Source organism: Triticum dicoccoides, chromosome 2B (assembly GCF_002162155.2).
Source record: "Triticum dicoccoides isolate Atlit2015 ecotype Zavitan chromosome 2B, WEW_v2.0, whole genome shotgun sequence".
Classification (NCBI taxonomy): domain Eukaryota; kingdom Viridiplantae; phylum Streptophyta; class Magnoliopsida; order Poales; family Poaceae; genus Triticum; species Triticum dicoccoides.
This window is the reverse complement of record NC_041383.1, coordinates 525955628-525967971: the sequence shown is the minus strand read 5'-3', so window position 1 is coordinate 525967971 and position 12344 is coordinate 525955628.

Here is a 12344-nt window from a genome sequence, read left to right as displayed (position 1 = left end):
GAGAATGATGCATAAGTTGTCATCGCATTTTCATGGCATATTATGACTCATTGAATTTTTTTGCAAGTTGAAACTTGATAATAAAACAACTAGAACATGTTGTTGATCAAGTCATGGTGCCCCCGAATCGAGCTTCCCAACGTGCAACCACATTTGCCTTTGTGAGGGGGGCCTTTTCTCGGTCTATTGTTATGCCTATCGCCAGTGCCTCCAACGAGAGAAGGATATGTGCTGGCGCTACCCTGGCCCGGTAGGCAGGTATAACCTTGTGTTCCCATAGTTATTTTGGTACCATGTCCCTGTCTGTTTTGCCACAACGGTGGCCGTTAGATGTCCAGAGTGGCATCGGGGCCACCCATGACTTAGCCCAAAGGGGAGTTGGTCGGAGTGGCCGGGAGAGTGTCATGCCAATAGAATGGTTTTGTCGGAATGCCGTTGGTCCACCCGAATGGGAATCCGAGGCCATGGGTTCTGTGGTGTGGGTACAATGTACTAACCTCTGAAGAGTGTGCTTAAACTATCGATAGCCGCGTCCTCGGTCATGGACACAAGTTCATAGTAGGTCACACCGTGGATCAACAAAAATATTAAACTTGCACACTAAATGAATACTTGTGGTACTGGTTATGTTGGTGAAGATGTTGAGACCATCGAGATGGTTTTGTTTTTGATCCGGAGGTGATCACCTTGGTATGATGAGGTTCATGGTTACGAGGTAACCGAGATGGTAAGTGAGTCTGAAAGGCCATGTTATAAGCACGATCACTTCATGAGTAGCATGTCAAATCTTGCATTAAACTTGCTTAAATATCATTGTTGTTATTTTCCATTGTTGCTTTGTTTGTGTGAGCTTGTAAGTACATTCAATTTACTGACCTGGCGTGTCATGCCAGTTTCAAGAGAAATCATACCGGAGTTGGAGTTGCATATCGCATCGCGGTCTAGACCGTGTCCACATCAATGTCCCTGTGAGATCGAGTCCTTCTACGTCGTCGTTTGGCTGCCGCGTAGTCTTATCGTGATGTCGAGGCCCCTACTTATGTCTACTAAATAATCTACATACGTTCAGCAGCACCGAGTGTGCCGCTTGACCTCGCAACTTGATGTAATATCAAACCCTATGTTCCGCAAGCATCAATAAAGCGGTTGTATTTCTGTACCAATTTGTTGTGTGTTGCCAGAAGACTTGATCTCTGGGTTGGCAATGCAAGGCAAACCGGTTTCTCTGAGCCGGGGTGCCACACTTTTTTCTGGCTCAATGCACTAGGGATTTTCCATGATTCTTACTAAGTATGAAAGATTCGTGTCCACAAGATAAACTCCGTAGATTAGGTTTGAGTAAAAATTTAGGGTTAAGTTTCTGCCAAAGGAATCTCGGACCGACCGATTAGGAATTTCCGAGTCACTGATTTGGCCCTGGCCAGTGCACTAGTACGTCTCGGTGCCACCGAGAAGTACGAATCGGTGAGACTGAAAGTAAAGTTTCAGTGAAAACCTAGCATCTCAGAGACACCAAACCACATATCGGTATGACCGAAATGGTGTGTTTGGTTTTTGTTGAGTGCTTTGGTATCACTGAGATGACCAACTCGGTGGATCCGAACTGCATTCTGTGAAAACTTAAAACTAATATTTGAACTCAAATTTTCAAAAAATTATGTACTTTTTGTGATGATTCATCTACTCTGCTGATATCCATCTATTCACGGGGTCTGTTTGCAAGATGTCAGGTGCAAGTGACAGCCAGAATGTTTTAGAACAGCATGCAGATCTCAGCTTAGGCTCTAGTCCTGATGAAAGTTATTATGAGGGAGAAAGAAGCTCTTCGGAACTGCCTAAGGCTGCCACCAGGGCAGGAAGAAAGAGAACCTCGGATGACGGGGATGAGGACTTTGTCACTAGTGAAGCAACATCAAAGAAGAAGACGGTGCTGAGAGACGAATATGGTACATCTGCTAGTACCAGACCTTCTGCCAAGGATAGAACTCCTGTAAGAAAAGTCCCTCTCTCCAAGACAGTCAAAGCCATAGCTACCAAAGAGACCATGAGACAGCAGTTGCAGGAAAGAAGAAGAAAAGGCCAAGGAAGACAACTGCTTATGTTATTGGCAAACCTTCTGTTGGGGATATAACCCCGTGATATAACCCGCCATGAATGGTCTAGGTCAAACAAATGGAAGCTTAGAAGCAAGAATCCAGATGGGCCGAGGCGCCCAGGAGCAAGACTGGTTGGGCGGTTCAGAGAGTTGGCCGGTTCAGGGCTTAGCATCCGAAGACAGTGGCTCGTGACCCCGAAGACCAAGTCATCGAGAGTTTGCTTACTTAGGAGACAAGTTGTAAATATGCTAAGTCATGGATCATAGTATGATCTGGACTCTTGTAAGCCCTAAGTCTCGACATGTATAGAAAGGCGAGTCTTAGGGGCAGATAGGGCTAGGTTACAATCGATCAATAGCTAGGTCAAGCGTATCTTCTCCCTTGTATTGATCTCTAGAGCAATAAGCAAACAAGCATGAAGTAGGCTATTACCTCGATTGTGAGGGGACGAACCTGGATAACTCGTGTCTCTCATTCTTGTTCAACCCCGACAAGTTAATATCCTAGTTGAGATGGCATCACGATTAAGTACTCACACTGGGACATTTGTTGTGACAAAACCACGACAGTTGGCGCCCACCATGGGGCCAGTGCACGGTGGTTTCGAGTTCTTGAGGGGCTCTTTCCCAGGGATCAAGGGATACACTGTCGATACGATGAAGAAGAGTCGCCGTGGTAAGCTCTACATCGACGACGCCAGCTGGGGTCCCGTGAGCGACTCAGTAGAGTACAGGTACTGGGTCTCCTTCTGCGGAATCCACGTCTTCATCGGCAAGATTGGTGGATCTAAGCCCAAGCCATACATCTGCACCGACCTCGTCGAGCCAGCCCGACGCACGCAACCGGCCTGGATCTGAGACACCCAGAAGCATGTCTTCGTGACTTTCACACAAGGCATGGAGCTCGCGGAAAAGTCCGTGTCTGGAGGAGAGACTCTTGTCTACTCAGGCGATCAGTCCTTGGCCGGGGATACGAAGTCAATTTACCAGCTTTAGGAGGCAGGCTTGGGGGTTGTTCCGATGGCAACATTATTTCGAACCCCTATGAGTCGCCGAGCTGATTCGCCATATTCATGGTGGAGACGGCGCCGACTCTCAATTCTTCTGCGGCAGGAGCAACAGTAACCACTGACTCGGCAGCCGCGACCCCAATTAACTTTAGATGTGCTCGAAAGTCGGGCGGCGGCTCAACCTCATCAGCCAGAGCCGACCCGAAGGGAGGAGCCAGTTCTGGATCCAACCCACGTCCAGACGCCACCACAGTGATTCCTGACACCATCGGGTCACTTCTCTAACCCGGTGGATAATATCGATGCCGCAACAACCCGCCTTACTACAATCCCAATCACTGGCGAGTCATTGATCGCGATGGAAACCCGGAACAGTGATTTCGTAGCAGGCAAATTACTCATATAGCCAACAACGTGTGCATTCAACCCCATCGAGTGCAAACAGTGAATTACCAACGGTTTCTAGTAGCAAACGATGCTGTAACCTGACAGAAAGGCCGTCCTCCACTGTTTTTCACGGGGTGGTTCCTGGAAAGTTGACTTATACCGTGGGGAAGATTCCCCAAGACGTGGGTTTTGGTGATGAGTACAACTACAGAGTAGAGACACTATGGTTCGAGGTCATGAAGATCAAAAGTCCATATCATGCACTGTTTGGACGGCCGGCTTATGCCAAGTTCATGGCTCGTCCTTGTTACATACATTTGGATCTTATGATTCCAGGGCCAAATGGTGCAATTGCGGTTCATGGTGATCGAAAGATAGCCTTGGAGTGTGAAGAAGGAGACGCTACTTACGCAGAGACGGCTTGTGCAGCTACAGAGCTCAAATTTTATAAAGATAACGTTGGCCCGGCTGATATGACCCCTCTCAAAAACCCCACCATTAAGAAGGACCCTCTCCTTAAATTTAAGTCGGCAAAGGATACCAAGCAGGTCGATTTCATCCCTGGCGACTCTACCCAGCAGTTCACTATGCGGACTGAGGTGGATCCTAAATAGGAAAGTGCACTCATCGAGTTCATCCGTGAGAACCGGGACATCTTTGTATGGAAACCTTCTGACATGTTGGGTGTACTAACAGAATTCGTTGAGCACCACCTTAATGTGGATCCAAAGATGAAGCTGATCAGACAATTCCTCCGTCGTTTTAACGAGGAGAGGCGTAATGCTATTGGAGAAGAGGTAGCCCTACTCTTAGTCGCCGGGTATATAGTTGAAGTTTTCCACCCTCAATGGTTGGCTAACCCGGTTCTTGTGCTCAAGAAGAATGGCACGTGGCATATGTGCGTTGATTACACATATCTCAATAAAGCATGTTCGGCTAATCCTTTTGCTCTCCCTCGTATCGACTAGATCATTGATGCAACGGCGGGTTGTGAGAGTCTTTGTTTCCTGGATGCTTATTCTTGCTATCATCAGATCAAGATGGTGGTTGAGGATTAGGAGAAAACCACTTTTATCACACCTTTTGGAGCTTTCTACTATGTTTCTATGCCTTTTGGGCTCAAGAGTGCCCGGGCGACTTCCCAACGTTGTGTTCAGAATTGTATTCATGGGAAGATTGGACGCAACGTTCATGCTTGTGTGGATGACATTGTGGTCAAATCCGGGAAGAGAGAAACCCTGCTTGATGATTTGAAGGAGATCTTTGACAACCTCCGGGTTTACAAGATGATGCTTAAACCGGCCAAGTGTGTTTTTCGCGCAGCTGGCCCGAATCTCATTGCTTTGCTTTGTTTTTGCTTTTTCTTCTTCTTGTCTAGCTGCTGACCGGGAGCCCTATTGTGTAGCCGCTGCGGCTAAAATGCTGGATCTCCGAAGCTGGCTAGACCAGGCTGGTCGGCAGCATGACCAGGCCATCATGGAGCACAACTAGTTCCAGGCAAAGACGAGCCGACTGGCGGCGGAGAGGGACCCGAAGGCAGCGGCCCATCAGGCTGAGCTGGACTGGCTTGCAGAGGAGCACTGCATGGCGACGGCTGAGCAGGTGGCAAAGGCCTTCGAGGTGGTCGCCCAGCTTAAGGAAGACCGTGACCGTTGCATCGATGAGTGGTTGGCGAAGGAGCGGGCAATATTGGCGGAGGCGCAGCGGATCAACGAGATTGTCACCCGGAAGTGCTTAGTTTGCTTCTTTGTTTTCCGTGTATGGCCAACCAGTTCCTTGGTTGTTTGGCTTATTTTCTCCTTTTCTTCACCAGGGGTCTTCCCTGAGATGCAGGCACCAGCCAAGGCGGCCATTAACGCCTACCGGGATGAACAAAGGGTGGAGGGGGCCGAAATCAGCGCACGAACGGCCTGGAAGGTGGTGAAGATGTTCGTCGCCGCTAAGGCATGGATAGGGCCGGTGGAGCGCGACATGAACCGGCCATTCGAAGCTGGCTCGTCGATGGTGGGAACCCTTTGTCCGAACACGGTGGTGCCTGACACGATCAACTTGGCACGGTGGTTGGAGGCCGGGGGTGAGACTCGGCGCGTGGAGGGCTACTACAGTCCAGACCGACACGGAGATGATGCTCAGCTTCATGATGTCCTGGTATTTGAGCGTCGACCTAAGCCGACTGGTCGCCCAGAGGGCCGAAGTGGAAGATGACCTAGCGCAACAAGAAATGCCGCCTGCCGTGCGGGCCAGCGACATCGCGTCGTTCACTCCCCACGACGAGTTCGTCTTCGAGCGAGCGTCGGACAACACGTCACTGCCCTCGCCGACGACTTTGGACCCCTCGGGGACCCAGTAGGCAGCGAGACCAAGACGAAGATGGAGGCGCACGTTGACACTCCCGACCTGGGCGACACCGATGCCACGGAGAGACGGTGCGAACTAACGCCAATGCGCCCCGCGCATAAGGATTTTGCCTTTCCCTTCTTTTTCTTTTATGCTCAAACTTTAGGTTAGTTGGCAAGTCCACCCGCTGTGGTATAAGTTTATGTAATGAACTCCGAGCCCCGGGCCTTTTGCTGTATATATGAACACGTATGTTCTCTATCTGTGTATGCCTTTTGCTAGTTGGCGGCTCGCTTTTTTCCTTTGTCCTTAGGCCATTTTTCTTGTTCGCTCCCCTTTCGGCTCTCCCCTACCAGCCGGACAACTGGGAGTCGGTCTATAGTGGGATAGGGAGTTGGACTTGAAGGAAATGCACAATACCTAGTTTTTAGGACTGGAGCGCGGCCGGTCTGTGCGGCGGCGAGCGAAAGAAGGGAAAAAAGGGGCGGCTGGGTCGGTTGAGCTGGACGCTCTTCCTTAGCCATTTTTCACGTGAGGACGCTTCCGGCCTTTGGCTCTTGCTATCCGGACAGCCGGGAGCTGGACTGTGGCTTGAGGCGAAGAGAAGGCTTTGGCGGCGTGCACGCTACAAAACTAGATGCGGAAAGGGCGGGGCGCGGGCTAGCCGGCGAGCCCCCGAGCCGGACACGGTGACCCGGGGTTGGGATGAATGCGGTAAAGAGCACAAAAAATAGAAGGGATTCGAATAGATCTAAAAAGGTTGCCCCCGACTGTCGTTCGGGGGACCAGTTGCTTTCATTGATTCAAAAGGTAGCGATACATACATGCATGTAGTCAACTGTAAAACGGGCGGAGGAGCTCCACGTTCCAGGGGCGCTTGGTATCTTTGCCAAAGGCTTCTCTCTTAAGCTTGTTCAGCTTCTGTGCATCAATGAGGTAGTACGCATTCCAATTAAGCGGGGCCTTACTGGTGATGAAGGGGCCCTCCCATGGGGCCAACTTGTGCTGGCCGGCTATGTGTTGGACGAGTCGGAGCACTAGGTCACCCTTGCAGAACGCGAGGGGCTTGATCTTCTTGCTATGGTAGTGGCGCAGGCTCTACTAGTATATGGCTGGCCGACTGAGGGCCAGTAGGTATGCTTCCTCGAGCAGGTCGATGACATCTTCATGTGCCTCCTTGGGCTCGGCCTCCGCGTACATGGTCACCCAAGGCGAGGAACTCAACATTCGTGGGGATGACCGCCTCGGCCCCATAGACGAGGAAGAAGGGGGGTGAATCCAGTTGATCAGTTGGGCGTGGTCCGAAGACTCCAAAGGACTATCGGCAGCTCATCGAGCCAGCTACCGGGTGAGCGCACGAGCGACTCGACGAATTGTGGCTTGATGTCGGCTAGGATCAAGTCGTTTGCTCGCTCCACCTGATCGTTCGACTGGGGGTGCGCATGGAAGCAAGGTCAAGTTGGATGCCAGAGGCAGTACCCAAGCACCGGTCCACCCACATATCAAATTATCAAAGTACTGAACGCGAATCATATGAACGTGATGAAAGCTAGCTTGACGACAATTCCCATGTGTCCTCGGGAGCTCCTTTATCATTATTAGAAATTGTCCAGGCTTATCCTTTGCTACATAAAGGATTGGGCCACCTTGCAGCACTTTATTTACTTTATTTACTTGTTACTCGTTACAATTTATCTTATCACAAAACTATCTATCACCTACAATTTTAGTGCTTGCAGAGAAAACCTTACCAAAAACCGCTTATCATTTCCTTCTGCTCCTCGTTGGGTTCGACACTCTTACTTATCAAAATGACTATGATAGATCCCCTACACTTGTGGGTCATCACTCACACACAGTAGGACATGTTCACACACCTCCAATTCATCCCCGATGAATCATACCTGACACAACTCTAAGCAATAGCAGGCATGAAAAACAAGCATGAATGAGTAGGCACATCAGGGATCAAACAACTCCTACTCATGCTAGTGGGTTTCATCTATTTACTGTGGCAATGACAGGTCATGCAGAGGAAAGGGGTTCAACTACCACAGTATGTAGCAGTTGAATCGTTGTTGTCCTAATGCAGTAAAAGAGAGCAGGAGCGAGAGAGTGGGACTGTATCGGAATGAACAAGGGAGTTTCGCTTGCCTGGCACTTCTGAAGATAGTATAGTTCTTCATCGGTGTCATCGAACTCATCATCGGAACACCGTCTACTGAGAGGGGACAAATACCGGCAACACAGAAGGAAACACAATCAATGCAATGCACAATATGATGCATGATCATGACATGGCAAAATGAGTGTGTTGGTCTAATGCAACTACAAGCAGAGTGGTTTGAGTCATTTTGAACCCAAGGTTCAAGTTCAAACTCAAACTATGACTTTATAAACAGCATTATCATGTTTTGACATAAACAGCAGGATAAAGTTGCTTAAACGTGCATGAAACCAGTGCAGATGGATAGATTGGATTTTTTTGATCATTTTTCATATATAATTTATCTTTTTTGGAGTTACATACAATTTTCTATGAATTTTAGAAGTTTTGGGCATTTTCTCGAATTTTCTGAATTAAGTTTAATCCAGAAAATGACTTGTTGCGTCAGCACTGCGTCACTGTGATGTCAGCTAGTCAACGGGGCCGGTCCAGGTCAAACCTGACCAGTAGGGTCCACTGGTCGGTCACACAGTGATGTGTGAATCACAAATAGGTGGGGCCAGGTCAACAGCCACGTCAGCAAGTCTACACTGACCTGTGGAGTCGGTCAACAGGTGACGTGGCCAGGTCAAACTGACATGTGGGCCCTGTGGGGTTAGTTTAATCTCAACAAAACTAAACCAGGGTTAGTTAGGTAGTGGGGCCCGTTTGTAAGTGGCTCTAGGATTAATTAGCAATGTCATTAGTTGCTAATGATGGGCCACGTCGACCTCACCGGAGTTCAGCCGGCGGCGACCACAGAACACGGCGGCGACGCTTGGAATCGAGCCATAGGCCACGGTTTCGAGCGCGGTTTGTTGGTACGGCTTGCTGGCGCTCTCACGCATCTAATGGTGGCAGCGGCAGCAGCTGGGATGGCCTAGGTTGGCGGCGGCGACTTGTGCGGTGGCCGGAGTTCGGGCAGGTAAGGGATGCGGTTGCAGTGCCCGAGTGAGCAAACGGAGTGGCTAGGCAGCCTCCTGGAGGCGCCAGGAGCGTGTCAGTGCCCCTGGAGCAAGCAGGAGAGGCTCGAGAGCGCGGGCTCACCGGCCATGGCGGACGGCGACGCTCGGTTGCTCACGGACGGCGGCTAGAGGAAGAACGCGTCAACGGGGAGAGGGGCGAGAGATGCGGGGGCTCACAGCGAATCCAGCAAAGGCAACGGCGAGGTTGGGGAAGTGTTGTAGCCGGCGAATCGACAACGACCGTGACGAAACAGGGCGGCGATGGAGACGATGGTGCTAGCGCTCTGCTGCTCCTGGTGTTGCGTAGCTGAGCGGGGAGGTCGAGGACGACACGGTGGAGCTCCTGGACCGCTCTAGACGACGAGGGAGAGGCGATGGCCGCGGTGGTGATCGTCGGTGGCGTCGGCGCGGTTCAGTGAGGAGGGGAACAGCGATGGAGAGAGAGCCAGGGAAGGGGGAAGAGCTCTAGGGGAAGAGAGGGAGGGTTGGAAGGCTCCGGGCGGCCGTGTGGCGTCTTCAGTGGAGTTGGGGCACAGGTAGGGAGCCTCAAGGTGGCGCGGCGAGCGTCGGGCACGCAGTTGCTTTTCCTCCTGGCAGCAGGAAAAAGACAGCGCTGCCCCTGGTGGGCTAGGCCTGTTGGCTGGGCTACCAGCTGGGCCGGCCACGTAATTGGCCCAGGTGGGCTTCCTCTCTCTTTCTCTTTCTTTTTTTTTGTTTCAGTTTTCTATTTTTTCTTCTTTGTTTTGATTTAGTAAAAATACTAAACCATTTAATAAAATGCTGAAAATAATTGTGGGCACTTATGAAATTATTTCCAACAACACTCAACCATTATCAGTATTATTTGGGTAATTAAAATATTTATAGGAATTAAATGCCCAAATGCAAATACTTAATGGATTAATTTAAAAATCCAGAGTGACATAGAAAATATGCACCATTTTTGGCAGAGGTTCTAAACCAATTCAAAAATGATGAACTTTTCTGAAAAGCATTCTGGGGTCATTGAAAATATTTATGGTTGACCCTATTTGATTTAATTTTGGTGCTAGGGTTTGTCATTCCCATTTCAAATTCTTTTGAATTTAAACATGATGCAGCATGAGGATCAAACAAGACAACAGGGACTGAGCTAGGGCTGTGACAACTCACCCCCACTAAATAAGAATCTCGTCCCAAGATTCAACACATGAGGTAAGAAGACAGAGGGGACACAAAGTTAACACGATCTTCATGGTCCAACTTCCCTTCTCGAAGATGTCAAATCATTGCCTCAAACTTATCTTGACGTTCTTCCTTTCGAGATCTTCATCAAACACGAGGACAGAGACAACTCTACAATGATGGATCATCTTAATGATCACAAGATCAACTCACGGAATGAGACGTAGAAACATCTCTTGAGTTGAGAGGCAAAACACACCTTGGAAAGAACGGAAGAAACAATTTGACGAGGGTTTTCAAGTAGCGAGAAGTTTAATGCCACGATTCTGTAATGGGGCACCTCAGGGAAGATGACTCGTAGATATATATATTCCCTTAAGTGGCAAATGGAATTACTTTTGATTCAGAGATCATTGAAATTCTCTATACCAGCCTAAGGCAATTCACAAACGATCGCTTAAAGAAGTTGGGAAGAATGGCATTCTTGGACTAGAATGGATGATGTGGATTACCTTATTGAAGACAATGCAATGGATGATTTTGCTTATCATCGGAAATGTATGGAACCCGTGGTAGGACCACTTTGAGGATGATCCCGATCAGTAATTACTGAGAAGGGCAGTCCATAGAAGGATGGCACAATGGCGGTGCAAGCTGGGAACAAGATGCGAATACTGGGAATGATAGTAGTTACTAGGGAGAAGCTCAACAGTAGAGAGTGAATCCACGTTTATAAAGGTTATAGCATAACCGGGGAAACTGAGAGCACTATGCAATTTAATGCCGACGATAAAACCTAATGCTTACGCGTGCTCTCGAGAACTTGATCATTTCCATATTCATCAAGGTTTACCAATATCCATATCAAGGATCCTGGCAACACAACATACTACCATGATGACTAGTGATGGATGATGCAGATGCAAAGGAAGATAACACCTTCTCAGATTTCACCTTAGCAAGGCCAAGGAAACAAAACCTGGATGATCGACGGAGAGACATTTAACACTCCGCTTCTAATGTTCTCCTTGATGTGCTAGCATACCCATTTATTGAAATGGGTTGTCAGGACCCCGACTCAATGCCACACCGATCTAGCATGTAACACCTCATATCACTTTGCGGCCTCACGCATGGTATTCCCACGGGTGTCTTCTTACCAGGCCCGGGACCGTTTGCACCTTTTGGCATACGTATATGATAGTGTCGCTAGCATCCATATGACAAGGAGCCCGGGCTGACATGGCTAGTCGTGAACCCAAAGTGGCACTAACTTACAGGGACAGGCATAAATGACCCAGCAACGAACGTGTCAGTCATCAGCGAGTGAATCCGGGCTGTAGCAACTGGGCTAGCCCCGGTAAACCGGGCTGTAGCAGGCTAACAGGACTCCGGTAGACACTGCGTGACATTTCCCCAAAGGGACAGACACTGGAACGAAGAAGGACACATGCCGTCCAGCCTAAGTGTTCCGGAGCAGAAGTAAGCTACCAAGGCTCAGTGGAAGCACTAGGAGACATTTCCCGCTAAGAGAGGCTACCAAGGATAAACAACTAGATAGTCAGATTCCACACATACCAAGCATTTCAATAACATACACACAATATGCTCGATATGTGCAAATACAACATGGCATCACAACATGACTCTACAACTCAAGAATTTTATTCAATAGGCTCCGAGGAGCGAGATATTACAAACATGGGTCTCATGACCCAACACCCAGAGCATACAAGTCAAAGCACAAGCGGAAGCTCAACATGTCTGGGTACAGATAACTATAAATGAAAAAGGCTGGAAAGCCTGACTATCTACCAGATCCTGGCGAGGGCACAAGATCATAGCTGAGGTAACAAGCTAAACGTTGAAATCCACATGGTACTACTAGTGAGACTAAAGTCTCTCTGCAAAAACGTAAAATAGGCAAACATGAGTACAAAATGTACCCAGCAAGACTTACATCAGAACTAACTACACATGCATCATTATCAACAAAGGGGATGGTGGGGTTTAACTACAGCAAGCCAGCTTTGACTCGGTGGCTATCCTGAACTACGATTGCAAGTAACTCTTTTGAGGTGGCGCACATGAGTCCACATATTCACTATATCAATACACCACTATGGATCCGCTCTCGTCTCCCTATGAGAACGCCATCCATAGCACTCACGCTTATCTTG